This window comes from Onthophagus taurus, chromosome 6, assembly GCF_036711975.1.
Source record: "Onthophagus taurus isolate NC chromosome 6, IU_Otau_3.0, whole genome shotgun sequence".
In the NCBI taxonomy this organism is placed as follows: domain Eukaryota; kingdom Metazoa; phylum Arthropoda; class Insecta; order Coleoptera; family Scarabaeidae; genus Onthophagus; species Onthophagus taurus.
Window position 1 is genome coordinate 9,196,907 of NC_091971.1, and position 23,159 is coordinate 9,220,065.

A 23,159-nucleotide genomic window follows, 5' to 3' on the forward strand; every position below is an offset into this window, starting at 1 on the left:
GTCAATATTTTTAAGTTTTTAAACACGTTCTTCTTTCTAGTCGTTCTCTCATTACTGAGAATTCTGATCAATACGGTGTGACCACACCACAAAATAACCAGAAGTGACACTAGCGGTATCCCGCCAAATTTGACGCTATATTATTGCTAGGAAGCAATGTATTGCTGCTATTGGTGGTAAATTCAGTTGTCTCTGTTTAAGTTGTCTCTCTCATTCATTGTGCGTTCATCGCGCCAATGGTCAAGGTTTTTATATAGGAGGTTGTCTTGGTTCCTATACTGCACTGCTTTGAGTTTAATTTGTGGGCTTTCGGGCATGAGCGGGAGTGTTTCGTGACGTAAGTGCCGGCGGATTGCGCGCGCAACCTCAAAACCATGTGGATGTTCCGAGTGTTTTGTTTAGTGAGAGTTGAAGTGTCTTCACTAGTATTAACATAAATCAATTAGTACTTTAGTTTCTGTCAGTTATTTTATGATAAGTGAATTTATATCAAAAATTAAGTTAAATAATGTTCCGTTTTCCCACCGTAGTTAATTATATGCTAAACTGTTGCGCAGTATGGTTGCGTATAAACCTAGACACTCCCTTATATAAAAACCTTGGCCTATGGTATGGAGGTGTTCATGCATTCCCATCTTGCGAAGAACCCTCTTCCACTTATTAATAATCTTCATTATTTCTTTTTAATATTAATACTGCCAAGGTTGCCAAGACGAAACCTTATTCTACATTTTGATGTAGTATCCTGCCATTGTTATCACTAGCATTGATGCATTCCCGAAGATTTCTGATGTATTTAGTTGTAGGCATGTTTCAGCAAGGCCTTAATATGCCTCTAAAGGAAGTAGTTACGAAGCGTTAAATCGGATGCCTTAGGGGCCAAGGGAACAAAGTGAGGTTATCCGTACTAACACGTCCAACACAGCGATGTCGAAGTTCACTTACGAACATGAATATTGTCAATACGTAGAAATAGCACCAACAAGTATAACTGCAGTAATAAGTGCCATTCAACTTCGACGAATTTTTTTTAATTATCACAAATAAACGTAGAGTTTTAGTACCCGGGAATAGCGCCGAATACATAGAATAACTGTTCGGCGTTAAGAATTGCAGGTGCTGCGTCAGTCTGCAATAGAATGTTGGTACGGTTTACATGTAATTGTCGTCGCAAAATCTTCCACACCATTTACTGTGGCACTCCAACTTCACAGATTATTTGAGAAAATTCTTTGTTTACAAAGCGGTTCGTAAATTTAATGAGTTTGTAGTTAGAGTTTGCAACTACTTTAATTGCAATACAGGAATCCTTATGAATTCTACAACGTCTTATTTGAGTTTAAACGTGAAAATTTAAGTTCTTTTTTTGCTTTTGAACATTGATCAAACACTCGTAAACACTGCAAATTTTTAAAACATCGATATCCAATGTCGATATAACACTACTACTAATGGAAACCTGACGACGTGAAAGAGATTCGTTTTTGATTCAAACTGGCATTAAATTCGAAATATAATTTAGAGATTGAATCGCTGTTTTAGTCACTTTTTAATATTTTTTGTGCAAGTTTAATTCTTTTAACTCAATAATCCCACATTTTGCAGCGGTGGGATTTCTTCAATTTATTCTTTGTTTAATTAATTTTAAAATGTTATGCTGAATAGATCTGTATCCAATTACATTATTTTTGTTCATTTTCTGCTCTATTTCTTTTCTTATTTTCCTTTTTCTCTTCCGCTTCACTTTAAAACTTTCTTGTTTAATACAAATTGCAACTCTACACGAAATTCGGCTACTTGAATATAGGGGCTCTTTTCCAGCTATTAAAACTTTAAATTTCCAAGATAAGTTTGATGTTCTTACGATTTTGGTTGACGTAATCAACAGTTTTTGGCTGTTGATGGTTTTATTTTGAATTATATATAATTGAATAATTGATTTTATCCACTTATAAATCTTTTCTACCCGATTTAAATAAATTATATTTTAGAGGTGTTCTGGGCATTCTAATGCAGTCAATGGTGATGGTATAACGAGCCAAATGCTTTTAATAAGTTCTTTAGTCATATATGCACCACATTATAAACTTTAGTGTTGAGAACTATGTTTTCCTTGATTAATAGAAGAGTGCTCTTATCACATCTGTCCCATAATCTGGAAAGTTACGTCATTTTCAAGCAATTAGTATCTTACCAGTTCTCTCTTATTACCATTAAATTTCTAACTATAATTTTGACTAAGTTATTGGTCGTTGTCTTTGGAAGTTTAGAATATCTTAGAGGAGATCATTTATATACGATGATTAAATTTAAAATAAAATAGCCATTCAAAGACTTTATATACTATATGTATCATCTCGAATTATTCAGGTTTCTAAATACATTGCTTTATTTATCTTTGCTATTTCCTCTGAGCGCAGACCACAACAAAACAATGTTATAAATATAGACGTTACGAATCCACTTTTATCAGAGGTCAATGCGATTGCACATGTGTAATAACTCCAAACTTTTAGTTTATCTATGTTTTGTTCTAAAGTAGTAAAAATACAAGAAAATAAAGTCTTAACATCGTGGTTTCATATAAATTTGTAATGAAAATAGTTTATAATATTTTTTCTATGGTTGTCGGTGTGCTATGATATCTGTTAATGAAGTTCGTAATAAATTTATTTTCGTATTTGTTATTGTGATTACATAAAACCACAAAAATGAAATGCAAAAATAAGAATAGGCAAATAAATAATTATTTAATTAATCTATATCTAATTAATCAAGCTTGATGATAATTTAAATTTTTCCATCAAATACATATTTTGGCAATGTTGCAGAGAGTGTCACATTAATGTACCGGAGTCTGCTAACTAGTCAATGTTGCTATAAATCAGCCCCTAGAGATGCCATGGAAAGCCTCTATCAATGAGTACCGGTACAGGAATTTTGGTAAAATGCAGCTACACGAGCAATTCGAATGGTTTGCCGATGTTTTTCTAGATACGAAAATAAAACATAAAACCTTTATGAATGAGTACCGATACTGGAATTTAGATGCCATGGAAAACTTTTCGTCTTGACAATTGCCAATTTCGGTAAAACGCAGCTAGACGAGCAATTTGAATGGTTTGCCGATGTTTTTCTAGATACGAAAATAAAACATAAAACCTTTATGAATGAGTACCGATACAGGAATAGAGTTGCCATGGAAAGCCTTCCGTCTTGTCAATTGCCAATTTCGGTAAATCGCAGCTACACGAGCAATTCGAGTGGTTTGCCGATGTTTTTCTAAATATGCGAAAATAAAACGTAAAACCTCTATCAATGAGTACCGGTACTGGAATAGAGATGCCATGGAAAGTTTTCCGTCTGTTGGGTTTTGAATGGGATTAATAATGGAGAGAATCTGCGATGGAGTGGAACTAAATAAAAAAAGACTTCATGAGATGGGAGATTTTTTGCTACATTTTTCTCTAACATTTTCTGTACTGTACATCACCTTGGGTTTTAATTTGAAATCAGCTGCTGCATTCTAATAACAGTGTGAGATGCTCCTTTGAAATTTTATAGTCAAGACAAGACTATTCATTAGCTGCTACAAACGCGCATGACGGCAACTTTTTTCACTTTTACCTTGAAACTATGATTTTTTCTTTATTTGTTTTTTCTTAATTTTACTGGAAATTTATACTTGTAACATTAAACGACAGAAAAATGAAACAATACCCTTTACTATAATAGGTCTATAGTGATATTTTACTTCCTTAGATAATCAGGATTTCAATTAGAAAATATTATGGTTTTTATATCGTCCGTTGTCTTGAAAGAAAAGGGTGGACAGTTTGAAACAATATGAAATTTGAATGGTACCGGGGGGTAAAGTTTCCGTCCCTCGACATTGGCTGTTTTAATTAAAGCTTTGCCAAGATTGGCGGCCGGAAGACGTGATTAAAACTTTGTCCACGTAGCGACGACTACTTTTCGACTGGCTGCTCTTTTCCTAGACGACATCCGAAGAATATTAATTTAAACGCTAAATTGACGTTGAAAACCGTTTTTCTTGATGTTTACTTTTGACTTTATAATAATTAAGAGCGTTTACAATAATATTTCGATTTTTTAATATTTGTATTATTAAAAAATGTTTAATTAATTCGATTTGAGAAGATAAATATTTTTAGTATTATAATTCAAACATGAAACAATTTTTGCTGGAATTTAATTTAAGGTGCACGTAATTTTTTTTTGCTGTGCCACGTTGCTCCTTCATAAATCTTGGAAGTAATTTCGGGGTAGACGGGACTAATTGCTCAAATGGTTATATATGGTGCGTATTTATCGCTTAAGGTTGAATTAAATTTGACTTTTTTCTTTAAACAAATTTATTATTGCAATGTCATTTTTATTAAGACTTTATTAAGTCGGTTGAGTTAAATCTAGATTCAACATCAAACAAGTTTACAACTCGGTAAAAAACCTTAGGGAATTAAGTAAAACAGAGTTCTTTTTAACTTTTCCCCAACATCAAATTAAACTAAGGAGCTGGATCGATTGAGTTTTAATCACGCTCCTCTTTCTTTTCTTTTTCTCGATTTTTATCCCTCGACTTTTTTTCATTACAAATTCAAGCGGTTCAATATAAACCTTATATCAAAGAGCTTTAACAAACAATTTTTTATCTCAATCGATATTTTCCACTTTAATCAAGTTTTTATTGACTCACATACAGAATAATTAATAATGGGGATGAAATAATGTGTCTACAATGCTGGCTTTAATTAATGCACATTGATGTGTATTGGGAATGGATATTCCAAAATGGGTCCTTTAGTCGTTTACTTATCTGCAACGTCCATCAATTAACCGAACTCTGATGAATTGCAGAACAGACTAGCATTAATGCCAGATGGTGGTATGATCGATACGGAAATAACATCGTAGTGTCCTGCAGCGGAGATTGCATAAGATGAGATTGACCAATATCCCAATTGTGATAAATTCAATGGGATTAGGGTCAAACTATTTAAGGGTTAATTAACTTGGTTCAATACATCCAATAATTATTATTGAAAAGGAATCGTTTTAGATAGAAAAAATTGAAATTTATTTATTATGACGTGACATTATCAACCACAACATTAAAAGGGACATAAACTTGTGGTCCTCTAATCGCAAGGGTTACCCTCGTCAAAAGTTAACTCCGATATAAACTCTATACTAAGACGAGGATAGCGATTCACAAGCGGAAATACGTAAAAGGTTATCTAAAAGTCTGATAAAAACGTATAGTACTAGAATGTAGGTATCGCAGGTTCTGTATTTGAATCGGTCTGCATTTATAGGGAACGTCGAACAGAAAGGAACGGAAAAGCTGATGGCGTATCGTTAAATCGATTTATTATGGCCCTTTGAGCGCTCAATTTTATCGAAACGCCGATGTACGGATTATGTATGTTTTCAAGTGGATATGCATCGAATATTAGAGGATATACGCATATTGTATTTTTTGTTTATAGTGAGAATAAAACACTCTTGTTTTTAATTAGTTAACGCGAATCTAATTAAATCGAAATGAATATTTATGTATAGTACAAGTTGTTTGGTAAAATGCAATCTGGAAAATGGATTCAGTTGGTGGTTCAAGTCTGCGAGACTTTCTAACTTTTCCGCGCGCGGCTTTTTGTAATTTATACCGTCGCATTACGGAGGGCCGTATACGTTCGAGAATAATAAATCTTCGCTCGCGAGGGAAAAGTGCGTCGAAAGGCGACCGAATCGCGACACCGGCATTTATTTCCACCGTATTTACTTTGGTCGGAGGAAGGACGAAAGACGCCTTCGCTTCCGAAGTGGACTAGCGGGGCTCGAATACTGTATTCAAATTGCACAACTTTTGATTTATCTTCGGTGAAGCCGCTGTGTGCATTTAAAAGTCAAATGAGTTTCCCGAACCGAGAGACCACATTACGTCGGGTACTCTTTTTCCGTTTAATTTGTGTTAACACAAAAAATGAACTTCTTTCAAAGATTATTAAGTTTAGGTAAAGTGAAATTGTAGGTTCATAAACATCGTGTAGACGAGGAAGTTTTGGGACGAGAAGCTACTTTGGACGTGCAACGGCAGGCAAGTTAAACCCGCTATCTTGGGTCCGCAGGACGACCTAGAATGGAAAATTAGCGAAGTCTTCGAATCTTGTAGAGAGATAATGCGTCCGCAGCCGGTGTTGCACTTGCAAATTTAACGACACAGCAAGATTTACTTTCATTTTAATGGGCTCGGCTGCAGTACTCGGCTTATTGTGTTGTGGCAAACTTCTTGCACTTATACTTACTCACCCTTTCGAGAGATTAAGTTCTATGAATGTCGCGATTATTATTTTACGTTGCTTTAGACACTATAATTGAATACAATCAGGGAATCGCTTTAAACTACACAATTTTAATCACGACACGAAATGGGTTACCTTAAAACTTGCGATGAAGATAAACATTTTTCAAGAAACTATATTTATAGTTGAATTTATTTAGGATTACGTATATCCTAGAAGTATCATCAATTACTCTTCTACCCTATAAAAACTAAAACTTCTAAAAGTGCCTTTTCCGCGCACAGCTTCCAATTTTACCCAACACTTCGACCAATTTGTCAGAGTTTACACAGACGCCAGAAACGATTGCTGCCAATTTCTTACACTCAATTTAATCTGCGATTTTTACTTAGAAAAAAACCTTTCTACCTTCGTCAATGTTATACCATATAAGTCAAATAAGATTTTTTAGGTCAGTTTAAATGACATTTATGTTTTATTAGGTGCATTATATACATGATGCAATATCCAACAACGAAACATTCCACGTGGTGTTCCTAATGACCGTAAGTAAGTAGTAAATGTTTTCTTAACTCGACAACTAAAAGTACCTAGTTTGTCTTTCCCATAGTGTGTTTCTTGTGTTGAGTTGAAATGAGGGTTGGTGGTCGGTTTAAATTTCCGTCCTGGCTGGAGAGGTATTTGAGTTAATGACTTCCACACGAAACTAAATACGAAACAAAGACAACTCTGCCGGGACACTAATGTCTTCCACATAATTATCGTTTAATCGTCATTGTCAAATAACAGGACATTGCGTTGTCGTCAAATAGGTCTTGTGGAGCAATCAAATTTGATAATTTTAGGAAATTAGAGCAGCAACGAAATGTCGGTCGGATAATTGGGCGAACGATGTCGTTCGGAACTTTGCGCGCACGTTCGCTAACTGGTAGCCGTAAGGGAAACTAGTTTTACAGCGGTTTAGCATATGTCGGAGTCGTAAACCTGCTCTTTGATACTTTAATGGCACCACCGCGTGTCGACCCCAACTGTACCACCCACCGAGTTTAAACCGCTTTTTACTTTATTCTGTTTGCGTTACGTGAGAACTGCTCCAGAAAATGAAACCCGCGCGGTAATACTTCCGAGAAAATACTTGTCTTTAATCTGGCATTACGTCGGATTCTGATTAAAACTGGGGACGTCCCCAACAGCGAAATTCGCTCTCTCGCGTTTTAATAGTTCCACGTTCTATTGTTCAGATTCTCTTCCAAATCGTATTTAGAAACTACAGTACAGTCGTTAAATCTAATTGTTAATTCATAGATAGAAAATCTAGTATAAAGGAAAATTAAACATTCTCAAATTGTTATAAGAATGTAATACAAATATGTTAAATTGCTAGTCTACACACACACAGATTTTGGATCGTTAAAAGCTATGTATAGGCACAAATAAATAATGTACTTGTTGTGGAAAATTTTGCTACTACAGGTAGAGTTGTTTAACTTAATTTCTACCATACAAACGAATTAGTGGATTAGGTTGACTGAGTTCGCATAAGAGCTAGTAGACTTCATCAAGCTTTGATAGATTGCAGAATGTGATGAGGAGGTCGAAGAATCATTATCAATAACCATGGAATCGATTTTGTACTAGTAAAGATCGGTTTAAAACTTTATCAATCAAGCAATCAAATTCATTGAAGGTTAGGTTGGGTTGAGTTGGATGGAGTTGGGTTGGGTTGGGTTGAATATCAGGGCATAAGATACCAAATAAACAGAGGAGTTCCGCAAGGATCCATTCTGGGTCCTATCCTCTGGAACATCTACTTCGACCAACTGCTAGAAGAAAGAGACAGCCTGGACTCTGGAAAACTGGTGGCTTACGCAGACGACCTCGCGATAGCGGTTAGTGGATGGAAGATAGAAGAATTGCAAAGGAAGCCACAACACATAATAAACAATGGAAAACAAATGGGACTAGAAATTGCACAGCAAAAGACCGAGGCGATACTCCTTAACAGTAGGAAGAGCAAAACTAAGGTTACAATAAGAGTCAAGGGAACAACCTCGGAATAATGATAGGCAAAAATCTGTCATGGAACGAACATATAGAATAGAAAGTGCCAAGTTTGCACTAATCTGAAAAAGGTTATGCTTTTGACGAAATGAAACAGGTTGACGAACGCGAAATAGTTTGCGCCGAAGACAAAATTGGAATCATTCAAAGTTCTGTCAATGTGGAGAGTATAATTCCCTTAAGTTTGCTTGCCGTTTTCGAACTATCTGGTTCTCATCAGCACGATTTCTTCACAAAACTAAGATCTCTTTTCACTTTGAGTTTTAGTTCTTTGTCTTTTGAGAAAATTTTGGAAAAATGTAGTATTCAGAAAAAGACGTTTGAAGGTGACCAATACGAAAATTTATTTTAAACTAAAACTAGAACTAATAGTAGTACTATTACTAGAACTAACACTAGAAATTTTCGGATTAAGCCGTGCGCCTTTTAAAGAAGTGTTTGACGTTTCGGATGCGATGTTGCAACCTTCTTCAGAAACAAGTTCGAAGTTGTTTTTGCTGTTTTAAGCACGCTCGTCTTGTCGAATTTCTTCTGCTTTCACTGCAGGTATTCTGCGAATAGCAGAATATATATTCCAATATATATTCCAATGATTCATACTTCTTAATCTGTTATCCAGACTTCTTTGGAATTCACGTTCAGCCTTTTCCATGGTTATGATGTCTATTTTGTCCCAGTCTTCATTTGCCATTGAGTTGGAAGGTGAGAGGTGGAGTCGTAGTAACCTCTCAGTTATTTGCTATAGATCTTTAAAGGTTTTGTGAATTCTTTCTCGTATCAGCGCCTGTTCTGTCTTAATGAAGATCCTACATACCGCAGCGGTGTTGATATGGTGCTTCACTCTGAGGAAGGCTGGCGTTACCTTTTTTTCTCTGCATCTTCGTAGGAAAGCCAAGCTACTTAATAGTATGAAAATTTATATTTGTCTACAGTTGTATTTATTGCTCTAAAAAGGGAATTCACGATCTTTGTATAATATAATGTAATATTTGAACTAGCTAAAGAGCCAATCAATTGAACGATTTGATTTCGAAATTTTTAAGGTAATAATTCAATATGGTTTTGATCATCTCTGTTTTACATATTTCCCCAAATACATTTAAATATTGATGGTATAATAACTTTATTGTAGTATAACAATATATTTGATGAGTTAGTTTGATTGTTGGTATTCATAAACAAATCTGCATATGAAAAATTAAACCACTTTCAATTGTAATGCAAACGGGTTTATAGATAAATTTTAATGGTGCAATGCCAATATAGTATACACGGATGCTGATCTAATAAAACCGCAAATTAATTCGGGCAATATATGCGGAATTTGCATGGGAAGTTTATACAACTATGCGTATCGTATTAAATCGCGCTCAATTTCCTGGAGATAATTCCATTGCACACGCCGGCTGCCGCAGCATTCGCCGTAGTTGGATGCTTTGAGGTCGCTTATTGTACACGCTAGGCGGTTGGTAAGGATAGTTTCTGTGCTGGGATTACCCGGAAGTAGGTTTGTTAGACAGGTCCCACTTAATCTTTTCAAAATATCCCATTAAATATTCAATTTTTTCTTTCAATTACACGCGGCGGTTACACATGTTTTTAATAACTTTTTAAACTTTCGCGGAGAAAAGTTATTACGAGTTCGTTACCCGTAAAATTTGAAATACGTATAAAGTTGAAAGTAACTGCCACGAGCAAACAACCCAAATCTATCATCACACAACTGACACACAACCGGAGGCCAATTTTCTTTTTCTTTTTTTTATTTGAGGGTAACATTATCTCATCCAAAGAACGGATCGCTTCTTTTCAAATTGATTGCAATTTCTCGTGCAGGCGATGTACAATTTGCCGATTCAATGCTGGCGGTGAAAAATTGTTCAGTGCCTTTAATATTAATCGTGTTATTTCGACGAAACGAATGAATAATGATGTATTGATTTTAGGAAAATCCCCGGATTTCAATTCCTCTATGTAAACCAAATAATTATTTTATTTGGTGATTTACAAATTTACGTTTCAATCTTTTATATACTAGATTAAATAAAGTTCACACATATTTATTTTAAAATGGTCTATATTAAATTAAAATAAGGATAAATATAGTTTTAATTAAAACTAAAATACATCATTTTATTTCGAATTTATTTTGGATTTAATATTTTGTTGTAACAGATTGGGTAAATCCTTTTCAAATTTTCGATCGAAAACTCTATGAATAAAAGAAGTCGGTTTTTGGTATAAAATATCTTTTCCAACTAAATTCCGATTTTTCCCTTTTCAAATCCAGACTACAATTTAATTATCTCAAATTCTCCTTTTCGCCTTCGTCCTTCATGCGATGGACGAAACACGTCGAAATCGTAATATAGAGTATTTCGCGCGAAAATTCCCCGGGGATTTTTAAAGTAGTTAAAATTCAGGCGGCATCGCTGCACCACGGACCGGCGACATGATTTTCCCTTTTTTTCCACCTACCCATTTAGTTCCGCATCGGTTAATAAATTACTTTTATTCTTGATTAGTGTGGATAAATTGATTTGCTGGGTGAGCAAAATTTTATTCATTTTTTTGTATCTGGAAAAAGCGATAAAACGATTTCTCATACATATTCATTTCGGTTTCAGTGTACTACGACAACGCGACTAAAAAAAAACCGAAAATTTATTTCCTTGAAAGATTACTTTTAATGAATCCCTTTTCCCTGCTTGGGGATTCTCGTAAGGGGATAGTGAACAGACGGTCCTCCTGATATACTGTTTTCATTAGTTATTTTGTGAACCTATTATTTTACGGGTTTAAGACATTATTTCAAATTTGCATATATTTTCGAAATATACACTAAAACCTCGATACAACGGATTAATGGAGCGGATTAACGAACATTCGGATTTCTCAAGACGGCTAAATCCTAATGTTTTTGGTTCTAGGTCTAGTGTTAGTTCTAGATTTACATTAAAACTGCTATTAGAACTTACACTATATCTAGAACAATCAAGCAATCAACTTCATTGAAGGTTAGGTTGGGTTGAGTTGGGTGGAGTTGGGTTGGGTTGGGTTGGGTTGAATACCAGGGCATAAGATACCAAATAAACAGAGGAGTTCCGCGAGGATCCATTCTGGGTCGTATACTCTGGAATATCTACTTCGACCAACTGCTAGAAGAAAGAGACAGCCTGGACGAAGGAAAACTGGTGGCTTACGCAGACGACCTCGCGATAGCGGTGAGTGGATGGAAGATGGAAGAGTTGCAAAGGAAGCCACAACACATAATAAACAATGGAAAACAAATGGGACTAGAAATTGCACAGCAAAAGACCGAGGCGATACTCTCTAACAGTAGGAAGACCAAAACTGAGGTTACAATAAGAGTCAAGGGAACAACCTCGGAATAATGATAGGCAAAAATCTGTCATGGAACGAACATATAGAATAGAAAGTGCCAAGTTTGCACTAATCTGGAAAAGGCTATGCTTTTGACGAAGTGAAACAGTTTGACGAATGCGAAATAGTTTGCACCGAAGACAAAATTGGAATCATTCAAAGTTCTGTCAATGTGGAGAGTGTAATTCCTTTAAGTTTGCTTGCCGTTTTCGAACTATCTGGTTGCCGAAACAGCTGTAAGATGCTGAAACAGCTTAACGCAAAACTCCACAAAACTAAGATCTCTTTTCACTTTGAGTTTTAGTTCTTTGTCTTTTGAGAAAATTTTGGAAAAATGTAGTATTCAGAAAAATACGTTTGAAGGTGATCAATACGAAAATTTATTTTAAACTAAAACTAGAACTAATAGTAGTACTATCACTAGAACTAACACTAGAAACTTTTGGATTAAGCCGTGCGTCTTTTAAAAAAGTGATTGACGTTTCGGATGCCATGTTGCAACCTTCTTCAGAAACAAGTTCGGAGTGTTTTTGCTGTTTTAAGCACGTTCGTCTTGTCGAATTTCTTCTGCTTTCACTGCAGGTATTTTGCGAATAGCCGTTTCCACTTCACAGATGATTTCTTCTCTGGGAACCTTCCAGAGTTTTGTGAATTCTTTCTCGTTTCAGCGCCTGTTCTGTCTTAATCAAGATCCTACATACAGCAGCGGTGTTGATATGGTACTTCACTCTGAGGAAGGTTGGCGTTACCTATATTTCTCTGCATCTTCGTAGGAAAGCCAAGCTACTTAATAGTATGAAAATTTATATTTGTCTACAGTTGTATTTATTGCTCTAAAAAGGCAATTCACGATCTTTGTATAATATAATGTAATATTTGAACTAGCTAAAGAGCCAATCAATTGAACGATTTGATTTCGAAATTTTTAAGGTCCTCCTGATATACTGTTTTCATTAGTTATTTTGTGAACCTATTATTTTACGGGTTTAAGACATTATTTCAAATTTGCATATATTTTCGAAATATACACTAAAACCTCAATACAACAGATTAATGAAGCGGATTAACGAACATTCGGATTTCTCAAGACGGCTAAATCCTAATGTTTTTGGTTCTAGGTCTAGTGTTAGTTCTAGATTTACATTAAAACTGCTATTAGAACTTACACTATATCTAGAACTAGAATCATTTAGGTTTATCCGTCTTGATAGGCGTGCAGCTAAAGTCAAATGTTTCTAGGTCTAGTGTTAGTTCTTGATTTACATTAACATTGTTACTAGAACTAACATCATACCTTGAACTAGAATCATTTGGATTTAGCCGTCTTCAGAGACGTGCGGCTAAACCCGAATGTTTCTAATTCTAGGTCTAGTCTTACTTCTAGTTCTACACTAACACTGTCACTAGAACTAACACTAGACCTAGAACTAGAAACATTTGGATTTAGCCGTCTTGAGAGACGTCCGGCTAAATTCCAATGATTCCAGTTGTAGGTCTAATGTTAGTTTTAGTTGTATACTAATATTGTTAATAGAACTAACACTTGGCCTAGAATTAGAAACATTCGGGTTTAGCCATACGTCTCTTAAGACGGCTAAACCCGAATGTTTCTAGTTCTAGGTTTAGTGTTAGTTCTAGTTTTAGTTCAATGAAAGATATACAACAATCTAACACTGAATAACGACTAAAACAAGAGCTAACACTAGCTTAGAACTATAAACATTCGCGGTGTCCGTAAAAGTATGATATTCCTCGATATAACGAGGTTCGTTATATTGAGGTTTTTATCCTGCAAAATTTTACAAATAAATAAAAGTAAGTTTAACCTAAAATTTTTGTCTATAAAAATATTTACATTTTTAAAATAGTCCCAATGTGGCAATAAAAAGAAACGCAAACTTTATTTTTATGCATTTGCATAATTATACTTTTATATTTTAGGGTTCTAAATTTCCAACACGCGCGATGATACTAACTTTTTAAGTAAATAAAAAATAAAAATGTTATAGAAATTTAATTCTAGTTTTTTCTTAATCTATTTTTTCGCATAAAAAAAAAACGTTAAAGCTTTTTATATAAACCGTTTTAATATTTTCGTTATACGATGCAGGTACGATGTTTTCCACCGCAACAAATTTGCGTAGTTCCAACCCAAATTACCATAATTTCGTGGTTAATTTGTTCTTTTTTATACAAAAAATAACATGCTCCTTTTAATATTATAGAAAATAGGACATGTTATGCGCAGCGTAAAAAACTCGTTGCATATTTATTAAATATTTAAAATCATTGTTTATTTAATTTTTGGTATTCATCTGGATGCTATGTAATAATATCTAAACGTTTTTTAATATTTGGTTTAGTGATTTTCTTAAAACTTTATCAATCTAAGTCAAGAACCTTTCATGCCACTGATAAAGTGAGCGGATAGCGTCTATGAATATCATTTGCAATTTGTGCTTTGACCACCTCCTTTTGTTATCTGAGTTAATACAATTACTAGAATACCTACTATCATGATAGTAATTACCCCTACTGCTGATAATAATCTCTAATCTAATTTTGGTATTAGCTTTGAGTCGATCGCAGACTAATAAACTCCTTCAAAAGCTGGAGGGAACCCTTTGATTAAATGGGTACCGAAAGCAACATTGCAAAGAAGCAGAAAAAGACAGATATTGGAAAAAGATTTTGCTTTGACTTATTTGGCTTCATGTAATATTTTTTCAATTAGAATTTTAGTTCTGAATTTTTTTTGACATTTAGAAAAGTAACCAAAAAGGATACTTTTTGGAATAATTCTGCCTTCTTATTAGTTTCTTTTTTTCGGTTTTGTTTTATTTATTTGCCTTTTTCTGATATCACTTTCTTATCATTCCTGATATTTTAAAAATTTTGTGCCAAACACGGCAAAGTGAGTAAAAAAGGAAAAATGAAGCCAAACTTTGATTTGAATCTTTTTATCCCAATAAATATTGTATTATTTTTGCTTATCTTCTTTCTGTTTTCGTTCTGGCTTCATTATAAAGTTAAGGCAGAAAGGAAATAAAAAGTTTCCAAACTCACTCTGAGCTTTCGTTGGCTATGCTCAATACACTTCAATTAAAATTGGAGAATTAAACCTTTCCGTATCTTATATAAAGGTATTAGAAGAGAACAAAGTGTTTAATCCAATATTTTCGAACTTTTTATAACCCCTTTTATCCTTTTCAACCGTATATTAAATAGTAAAACTTAGCTGGTACAAACGATGAAAGTCAAAATTCTTTTCGGGAAATTTTCATTTTACGTCTTTGTTTACATCGAGCAACCCCTTTCGCGAAAATTTACTCTTATTCGAACATTTAAGCGTTTGCCACCGCATTAAACTCTACTCGAAGAGCAACCTTCCATTAGAAGCCCTTATCTATTTTTAACGAGACGCAGTAAAAGCCAATCCATTCCGAAAAACCCCTCTAGCTCTTAACCAAATTACCATTACTTTGCTTGAGTAATTAAAGAAAAAAAATTATTTTTTTTTATTAACGTATTCCTTGATTTTAAGTTTTAAGAAAAGGATAACTTAATTAATTTTAACAAACCTTAAAAGTTAATAAAGAACAAATTCCGATACTTTTAGTGTTAGCTTAAAAATAAAGTAAAAACATGTTTTGAAAACATCGCGAAACTTTATATTCTAGCAGTAATTATTATCAAAACTTTTAGGAAAATGAAAATCTTGAAATATATTTCTATTACTTAGTTTACTTGGTTTATTAATACGAACAATGAAATGTATGAAACTATATATAGTGGTTTAATCCAAACGATTCTCTTTGTAATTGTGGTGTTACGTAATTAGGGGGACGATATCACGGAGGATTTTGAATTCACTTGGAAATCTAGAGAATTTGATTAATTAATTAAGCGTCGGTCGTCATAGTCCGATGTTCGTGCCGAGTCTCGAAGCAGTTACTTTAATTATTCGATGTGATATCGATTTTAGTTTCAGAGTGAAATGCTTTAATTTGCGGACAACTATAAATTTTTTTAACGATGAAACTTGTTAACGGAAAATTGAAAATTAATGGATCTAATACTTAGATTATTAAAAAATTCGGTTAATTACAATTAAGTTCTTTTATCGGGTTTAGTCGGTGTCTCGTAAGTATTTTCTTGAATTTCTTCTCCGTAAAAGAGATTATTTCCAATTAATTGCAGTCCTCGGAAGAAATGGTATCGCAAAAAAGTAATTTGCAGTTTAATTAGTGGCGCTCGAGGCGCTGCATGGATGGCGCTGGTTCTTCTCCGAGCTCCTGTTTCAGATTTTCAGTCGGTTTATTTTTTAGAGCCCGCTCTTTCTTAGTAATTAAATTGAAAACTTCTTAACGGTGCTCTACATCGACAAGTAAATATTTACATCTTTCAGGTATAATATCTTCGTGTTTCAGTGAGTATTTCTGAAACAATATGTATATCCATTTCATAAATACAGTTTCCATTCGTCAGAATTTAATCCGTTTCCTAATGAACCATTTCTCGTCGTAACTCCCCATATTTCGTACTAATCCCTGACCCGAGGACATCCTCTATCTGTTCTCCGATAATAAATCATTAAAAGAACCGTTGTCCGAGACCCACAAATGTTGTATATTCTGATAACGAATCCGGGTAGAAGCTGTGTTGAGAGAGGGGCGATTGTCTACTGTATCCAGCGCTAGTACAATAGGTCGAAAAGGCCACCACGTCCATTGAAAGTGGTGGGTTGAATCTCAGAGTAAAATAGCGTACGGTGGTGGGCGAAAAGTACGTCCGTAGCATATAATGGAAGTCCATATTTAAGGCGAGGTGTGCTGCGTACTATCAATTTACGACTACCATGAATCCCGGTTACATGTCCCACAGTGGATCCGCCGTGCTTGAATTCATCTGGCGCCCGCGGCTACTGCTCCGGAGGTAGAATTTATTTTATCTGCCTTTGATACTCGTAAAATAGGGACGATATGCCGCGAAATGCGTCATATTTTAGTCCCTTTGGAGTATATACTCCGATAGTCGCGAACACCGATGTCGGATTAAAGGCGTTGACACATATTTTCGATCCACTTTGAACTACGTGTCGAAACGCAAATATCACGGATATCTCCGCTGCAATAACGGAAGGCAACCCGTTTGTGATGCACGCTTTTAAAGTAAAATATTTGCTTACATTCTCAATCATAAAATACATCTTTCCAGCCACAAACATGTTCATTTTCATCAAAAGAACTTTGTATGAAATCTTAGTTTGTGATTACATTTTTAAATTAATTTGCATAATACAGGAGAAAACCTGTGGAGATATACAATACAATCCGCATTAAATGAAATAACAAAAGCTTTGTCGAGGGATAAACTGAGGTTGTTATCGTTTCATCGTGTCATGAGGGACGGACATAATACAGGATTTTAGTTGAAAATGTAAAGATATCACATATACCTGGGGTTGCTTTCATATTTGATAACTTTAATACTTTAAATCTTATTCTACTCAAACGTAGAGACAGAATTAACCCACATATGACTTAATTTCTTGTTTTGTATTATATGATTTAGCTTGTATCTAAATGTCATTGATCTTTTTGTATAAACTATTATGTAGTGTAAAAGACCTTAAAACAAGCTTTGATTTGTCGTGGACTACACTTGAAGAAGATTTGATATCATGCTTCTTAAGAATGAACATAATACTCACGAATATCACTATTGTAGTTTACACCCAGAAACCTAAACTAAGCAAGATTAAGGTTTGAATGCGTAAAAATATATCTTTTTAAGCAGCAAAGATGCTCTGCAGGCGAGGTAAACCATAATATCCAGAAAACTGAGTAGACCTACCAGAGCCAAGTAGGTCTACTCAGTTTTCTTGATCTTAATGGACTCGCTTGGCAATGAAATGGCAAATGTGCAAGATACGAACAAAAATTGGGAGTATTAGCTGCTAATGTTTTAGAAGTAAACTGTGTCCCGGTAGTACACATACTAAATATCTTCATTTTTCTGTTGCTTACCAACGTAATTCACTGTTTTCGTAATTTTTGTTGCACCAAACAATTAGGCTTCTATTTATATTCTCGAACTTAACAGCATGCCGGATCAACTAACAAAGTTCATCCGTTAGATTCCCATCCATCCCAACATTGCGGCAATTTAATTCATCAATATGAGTTATAACAGCTTTTAGGCTATGATAAATTTGAATGAGGGATTGCCATCTGTCAATTTACGTCTCCATGGAGTGGCCAATAATTGCCAGTTATATATAACTCACACAGCTCATTCATCAGATTCCCATCTCATCCAACATTGTCACCTCGAAAATCTATATGGTAATTTGTATCGTAAGACACAATTTTATGAAGATATTGAAATTTCTTTGATTCATCGTAACCATTTAATACATTCTGTATAGCTTGAATGAGGGATAGCTGAGACTGTCCCAAGTGTCATACTTGTGCAAGGTATATTCCAGAGTTATAAATTCCAACATTCTGCTTTATCCTCATGCTGGGTGATGGAATTGATAGTTTTAGAGTGCCTAGTTTACAGAAAACAATATCATGTTGAAAATACAAGATACAATTTTTTGTTACTATTTCACTGTGTTGTATCTCCTACATTTTATCACTTGGTATTTATATTATTCTGCTTTTTCTTGGCTGTTTTTGATCACATTTATGGAAGAGCTTCGCATCTCTTTCTGATTTGGATTTGCTTTGTTACTCAAGTCTTTGTTGAAAGATGTGTTGCTAATTGCCGGTAATCCATTGCTTTGGTTCTTCGCTCTGGGTTAACTTATGAATCTGCTTTGAAGGTAGGAAATTTTTTCACTCCACCTATTTTGATGTTACACTTGGGGATGTGTTAGTTTCTGATAGGATCTTTGAATTGCATAGTGAAATCTGATATGGTATCTATCGGGGTGTATAATACCTTCTCGAATCTACTTTGCTATCTTTTTCATCGGAGACATAAGAATTTTCGAAATTTCTTTTTGTAACTCTACAAGTAAATTTATCGTTTCCCTTCTATTTCACAAATCACCTCATGGAGTGGAAAATTTATATTCACCATTGCCACATGTTTCGAAATATGGTACATTTTGCAAAAAAGTGAAAGCTTTTAAAACATGATTCGCCACATTTCTTCCGCACAATGGAATTATTCGACAGAATAATGCAATAACCAAGTTAAGTGCTTTATTGAATGAGTCGCAAAAAATGGTTAACCGCTTTATCGTTAATTGATTGGCATGGTTAAAATTATAAATAGAGTGGTCGATGTTTTACTTCGATCGATACACCGACATTGCAAGTTTTAACATCATGTTCTAGATTTCTTAAAGAATGATTTAATAGAAAATCTTTTCTATTGATTTTTTTAAATTTTGATTTATTAATAGTATCCTTAGTAAAACATTTGAATTTAATAATCAGTTTTGATTTAATGCTAATTATATTTCGTGGAAAATGAATGGTGTGCATGGTCGAGCGCACGCTCGATCGACCTAAATACACAGCCCTCTGGCAATGACAAAACTTAATTTAGTACGACCCTACGTCTTGCCTTCTCTGCAGAAACCGCCACCGGCGCCTCCACCATAAAACTGACAACCAATGTTGGTAATTTATTAATTGCAAGTAGAAAACGATTTGAGAAATCACAAGTTTTTTCTATCTACAATCTAAGAGAAGGGTCAAGGACGACATGGACCTAAAACCCCTAGGACTCAGGTGGCAGCCATCGCGCTGACTGCGGAAAATGCGGGATTACTTCCAAATTAGACCTTTTCTACCGTTTCTCTGTCGAGGACAGGTGTTTTTATGGCGGCGACATTGTTTGGGGATCTTGAGGAATCCTTTCTCCGTTCGTCGTTTTCTTTTTTCGCGTTTTTTCGGATGGTATACAACCATGTGTTCTTGAAAAGGAGAAAAATTTTTCACGAAATTGTTGAGTTAGAATTTCATGATAAATGAAATTCTTAATCTTTTTAAATTGAAATGTATTTACAAATTCATTCATTCAAAACATTTCATTCAAAACTTGTTGTCATTTATCGTGTACGCAAACAAACCTTATATTTCTGCCACTTTCCTCTTTCACCGATCTTGAAAAGCTTGCGTAAATTATGTAAACACGTTTTCGCATTCCAAGATATGTAAAAGGACGAAAAGGAATACATTTATTTTCTTTATGAATACGTGACTAATGCAGGTCGTTTCTCGTGCGCAAAAAGACGGCAAGGATGGTAATATAATACGGACGCTCTCTGGCGTATACTACACCTTTCCAAGAAAAGCAAATTTCTTTTGGGATCCAGCCCGGGAATGAATGGGTGAAGTGTAAATACATCAGCCACTCTGCATGCATAAATAGGATTTTCTTATCTCAGATTTTTCATTCACTTTTACAACAACAAACAAATTAGAACAATAATTCTATTCAAAAATTTCAAGTTGTAAAAAGAAATACTTTAATCCAATCTGTGGATACAAATTTAGTAAAGCTCCTGAATGGATAACCAATAAGACCGTTGTTCGTTCTTTTTCTTGATTTAGAAACGAAGGCGACGTTTACAGATTGTCTCAACACCCAACTGAAACGCCCCCTAACGATGTAACTGATAAATTGCACAAAGGGATCGCTGTCTTTTCCGCTTCAGCGAATATCATCGTTCGAATTACGCCCGGATACATGAAAAAGCTCACCCTGGCGTGGTGCAAGCGCCCAGTCTGCATAATGGGGCTGCATTCAACCCACCCTTAGTTTTCACTCCCTGTTTTTCGTCCTTCTGCTTCTTCTCCTCATCCTACTCGCCTACCTTTTTTCCTTTCTTTTTTTGCTCATCAACAAAAGGGGGTTGAATACAATGTGCCTCCATTTCCTTATACACGTTAATAGACGGATCGATCTCTCTTGTATAACAACACAGGAATACAATAGTGATTTCTCCTTAAGAATGTATCGATGTTTCATAACTAAAGAATTCAAATTATTTTATATTTTGAAATAATGATAATAATGATCATTTGAAAACTTTGGAATTTTGGGTCAAATACTTGCAATTTTCGATTATGGATGAACGAGATGAATTCGACAACTTCCTCTAGTAGAACCGCTTCCAGTTTTGAACTACACTGCTCACTCAAAGTCCAGTACTGACCACAAAATCGATAACGCGGTCTTTCTATGGCATATAAAGGGGATGCGGAACTCGCATCAGATTAGGATTATCTCGTGTAATATAAAACTGTATTTTATATAGTTTTTAATTTTTTTAATTATCGGATGGTGGATACATCCAACAATAAGTTTACCCGATAAACTTTGTAGTATATTAAGGGATCATTTCTTGCACGCCATCATCAATCATCCCTTGACTATAGAGAACTGCCCTAGATTAAACTTTTTTTGTAACCAACAACTTCATTTTGGACTAATGTCGATTAATATACAGCGTCGTTTCTGATGTCAGGAGGTACTTAGCAATAAACCAATTTGAATGGATAGGATTTTACCATAATGAGTTACGGCCAGTATAGCGTGTACTCGGCCATTACAGACGACGTAAACCAACAATGGATGCCGTAAAATCACGTGCTACAGTTCGGATTGCACAAACAGCTTTGCCGACGGGGACTAGAATCAACACTAATTTACATACTTAGAGGGGTGCTCATTAAAATAGCAATACGTTGTTGCTACATCTGACGTTGTATATCTGATTTATAGCGACATCGGTCGGTCAATGCATTACATATCTCCATATGTAATGACCTTTGATGATCTTCATTAACTTGGAATATAATCACCATATATTATTTTGAGTTTTCATTTTAATCTTGCCGTTATTAATGTAAATATGGAGATTTATATAGGAAGTAATAAATATTATTAGGAACTATTTAATTTGGTACTGCATGACAATTTATTGTAAATCGGAAAATTTATTGTTGGTGCTAATTACTATGTGCAAAATTGCAAATTACCTTTATGAAATATAGATTTTCTATTTATAAAATGTGATAAATTGAATTTAAATTTATTAAAACAATTTTGGGAATACACTTCAATATAGAGATATCAAGGGCGATGTTGTTGGATTAAGATATGTTATTGGCTAATTGGATGCTATAGACGAGAGATATCATGAAAGAGAGATCATGAATGTAGAAGGAGTATCAGAAAGGATATTGATAGATGGTAGGAAAGATATTGTGAGAGGGTAAGGCAATCTTGAGATGTATCATCGATTATGTTGAGATATTGCAGAAATAATTTTGATACTATAAACGATGTACAAAATTCTCGTTAATATTTGGGGTTATCAGGGTTGATGTTGAAAACTATCAGTATCGACGATGATACGGAAGATGTGCGAGGTTCGGCTAGTCTTGTGAAATGTTGGGAGATATGTCAGAAACGGTGTAGATTGATGGCAAATGTGGAGAGGTGTCAGAGACGGTAGTGACAGATTTCAGATGATGGGGTAAATTGTGGAGGTGATATTTGGGGTGATAATTAGAAATATCAAAAATATTGTAAAGAATTATTGTGAGAGATGCCCAGCATGATATAGAGGGATATCAAAGAAGGCCAAGAATGGTATTGGAAGATATCAGGGCCAATGTTTGAAGATATCAGGGTTGATATTGAGAGTTACCACAGATAATGTTTGATAACATAAAAAATTCTGCTGACAGATGTAGAAGAACATGTTGAAGTGGTATGTTATATTCGATTTTGGTACCACTATTGGTTTTGAGGTTTCAGTGACGTCTTTTTAAGCATATGTTGAGAGATATCAGAGACAATATTCTGTAATATAAGATCGTGTTAATAGACAGTAAATAAAATGTAGACAGTTATCAGAATAGTATGGAGAGAAATATCAGAGACAGTGTAGAAAACCAAACAAGGTATTGAGAAAGTCCAGCGACGAGGATATTGACATCAGACATGATGAAATCAAGGATCATGTTGACAGATGATGGGAAAGATATTGAAGGAGATCAGGATAAAGTGGAGGAACAATTGGACGCCGCAGATGATTTTGGGGATACTAGGTATACTGTTTGGAGATACTTAGGAAGATGATGGAAGATATCAGGAATGATATTGGAAAAAAAGGGACAATATTGAGATGTTGTTTGCAATGCTAATTCTAGATATCAAGAACGATATTGATTGGTGATGGAGAAAATGTTGAAGTGGGCCAGAGATGTTAAGGATTGTGCTGTGAGAAGTCAGTCACGATTTGAGGAATGTCATAGATAATCTTAGAAAAGACCAAAGATGATATTGGAAGATATAAGGAACGATGTTTATCAATAACAATGTTTATAGATATAATGACAATGTTGGCAATGTTAA

At 34.7% G+C, this 23,159-nt stretch overlaps 1 protein-coding gene and 1 long non-coding RNA gene across 3 annotated transcripts in view; both read right to left on the reverse strand.

Moving 5' to 3' along the window:
• Positions 1 to 23,159, reverse strand: part of LOC111427891 (uncharacterized) — a 128,203-nt gene that overhangs the window by 18,893 nt on the left and 86,151 nt on the right. The window lies entirely within an intron of this gene.
• Positions 1,272 to 2,428, reverse strand: LOC111427892 (uncharacterized). Its single transcript, XR_002708009.2, has 2 exons — positions 2,212 to 2,428; positions 1,272 to 2,155 (listed from the first exon to the last, which is right to left on the reverse strand). It is a non-coding gene; the product is annotated as an uncharacterized lncRNA (long non-coding RNA).